Source organism: Durio zibethinus, chromosome 10, assembly GCF_047325235.1.
Source record: "Durio zibethinus cultivar Kanyao isolate XHJ-2024 chromosome 10, ASM4732523v1, whole genome shotgun sequence".
Taxonomy (NCBI): Eukaryota; Viridiplantae; Streptophyta; class Magnoliopsida; order Malvales; family Malvaceae; genus Durio; species Durio zibethinus.
Window position 1 is genome coordinate 13,690,675 of NC_143171.1, and position 2,791 is coordinate 13,693,465.

General features: G+C 33.3%; 1 non-coding gene across 1 annotated transcript; it reads left to right on the forward strand.

The window, feature by feature from the left end:
* Positions 1-2,054: 2,054 nt before the first annotated feature.
* On the forward strand, positions 2,055-2,161 carry LOC149516430 (small nucleolar RNA R71). Its single transcript, XR_016346005.1, has one exon. It is a non-coding gene; the product is annotated as a small nucleolar RNA R71 (small nucleolar RNA).
* Positions 2,162-2,791: the final 630 nt, after the last annotated feature.

Sequence of the window (2,791 nt, forward strand, 5' to 3'; positions counted from 1 at the left end):
AAAATTTAGGTTACCTCCCAAGTAGTGCTAGTTTTGGTCAAGCTTAATCTTACCGAAATCTATGGTTCAAATTGTCCTTTCAGGAGGGAGCATACTTTGTTGCCTTTTTTTTTACGAAAAATATAAACAGACTTGGCCTTAAGAGGTGTACTAGCTTTCCTAGCATGAATAACAAAAATAAGGCTTGAGTTTCTTATGGGGTTAACATGGTTAGAGCTAGGGGTTGCCAAATGGTTTTGACTTATAGGGTCAAGAGGTTTATTTATTAGGTTAGGTTTTTTAAGGTTTGTTTTCACCTTGACTGTTTTTATATCATCTTCATCTCTAATTACACCATATCATCCAATCACAAATTGTAACTTCTTGTTTTTGAATCTAAGGGTAAGGCTAGAGTTGTAGACATCTATTAATACTTTAGTAGTCAATAGGGAAAGTCTTCCTAATAGTAATGGAGCCTCATCATCTTCTATATTTAAAATAGCAAAATCCACAAGGAAAGCATATTTACCAATTTTTACAAGCATATTTTTCAATCTCCCTTATGGTAACTTAGTAGACTAGTCAGCAAACTTAAGGTTGTACTTTGCATGCATCAACTCTCCACATTTTAAGTGCATTAAAAATATTCATAGGCATTAGATTTATACTAGAACCAAAATCACACAAAGCATCATAAAATTTTAAATATCCAATTTTACAAGGAATAGTAAAACTCCTTTAATCTTTTTACTTTATAGATAAGAGTTGTTGAAGTTTAGGGCTGTATTCTTTCAAAAATGCGACTTCTTTCAACTCTTTAAGTAGCTCTTTTGGAATAGACCTTGGGGTAGGTGGTGTTATGTTAAAGCACTACCTATACATTCTAGTAGTCATCCTTGGCTTTTTTTGCACTTTCTTTTGGGCTTCCTTCTTTTTTTTTTTTTTGTTCTCATAGATCTTTTTCTTGGATAGCCTTTTCTTAAACTATTTCATTTTGAACTATCTTTTCTTGCTTAGGTTGAATGCTTTCTAATAATGCTTTTCCTACATGCAGTAGCATTTGTTTTTCTTCATTTGACTCTTCAATGTACTTGTCAAGATTTTTTTTTCATATTCCATTTAAAAAAAAAAATTTAGGGTCTTTTTCAATATTATCAAAGGCCTGTAATGCTCAGGGGTCAAAACCCTCAAGATTTCTCTTCCAAATATTAGGAGTTCCTCATATTCTAGTATGTATTTCTTTCCCACAAAATCTGCTTTAGGTTGTCTCACAAAATTAAGGGGGTTAACCATTATAAGTTCATTCATGAAATCATTTTCCTTGTGAGAATCCTTCATCCTATCATTTACCAAAGATTAGATAGCATTACATCTTCCTTGCCTTATCTTTCAAGGTTGGATTAGTGTTGCTAGGCAAGGTTCCTATAGGGTAGTTGGCTATGGCTTTGGTGAGTTAACCTATCTAGTTTTTTAGGTTCTTGATGATGCAACATGGCTTTGAATGTTTGGTTTGGACTGGTTGGGTCAACATATCCTCAAAACTAGATTTTTTTTCTTGGGGTGGGTTGTAATTGTTGTTTTAGTTGTTGGTGGATTGGTGGTTTGATTGGTTCCATGAAACATTTAGGTGATTTCACCATCCAGGGTTGTAGTTATTGCTTTAGGGATTGTTGTTTTGCTTGGCTTGTTGAATGTATAGGACTAGTTCTATATTAAATTGGTAACTTTCACTAGAATAAGGACCTTCACATATATCACATGATACAAAATGGTTTTGGATAGCATTCACATGGTTGACTTGGGGTTAGTTTCCCAAGGCTTCAATTTTTTTGGTGAAGATAGGTAATTAGGAATCGATGAAGGTAATAGCATTGATCTCAAACAAACCGGTAGACTTTTTACTTACCTTTCTCTTCATCTGCCACTAGTAGTTGTTAGCAGCCATCTTTTTAATAAGCTTATTTGCTTTCTCAGGAGTCTTGCTCATTATTGCCCTTTCAACAGCTAAGTCTACAGCGGTTCTCATTGGTAGTGTAAAACTATTGGAAAAGATCTGAATTTGTAGCCACTTGGGTAATCTATACTGTGGCCATTTCCTTAATAGCTCATTGAATGATTCCCATCCATCATATAGTGTTTCACCATTTGTTTGTAGAAATGTGGTGATCTCATTCCTTAGCTTTGTTGTTTTTACTAGTGGCAAGAATTTTCTAAAAACTTCTAAACCAAATCATTCCATGAGGTGAATGAACTAGGTGGTAATGATACATCCAACTTTTTGCCTTGTCCCTAAAAAAATAATCTTAGTCTAATTGCTTCATCAGAAACACCATTAAAGTGAAAAGTATCACATAATTCAAGAACGTTAGAAAGATGAAAATTAGGATCATTGATTGGTAACGCTTCAAACTACATTGAAGTTTGGACCATTTGTATAATTGAAGGCTTGATTTTAAAGTTATTGGCTTAAATAGCTGGCCTTCTAATGTATGGTTAAAACCATTTGCATTGGGAATTGCATAGTCCCTTAATGTTCTTTCCCCTTGTTGTTTGCATTACCCATTAGTATTGGTGCAGGTGGTGTAGATTGATTTTTTCTTCTTCTTACGAATGTTCTGTCAATTTCTTGATCAATTGAAGCTAAGTCAATACTTTTGTATCTGCGCATGCAAATAAGGAAAGATCAAAGAAAAGAAAAAAAGTAAATAAATAAAAGAAAAAGGTTTAGATTATAAAAAGTTAAGAGTTATTTATTGATATTGAGAACACTATTATAATCCCTAGTAATGGCATGAAAAACTTGATTACTACT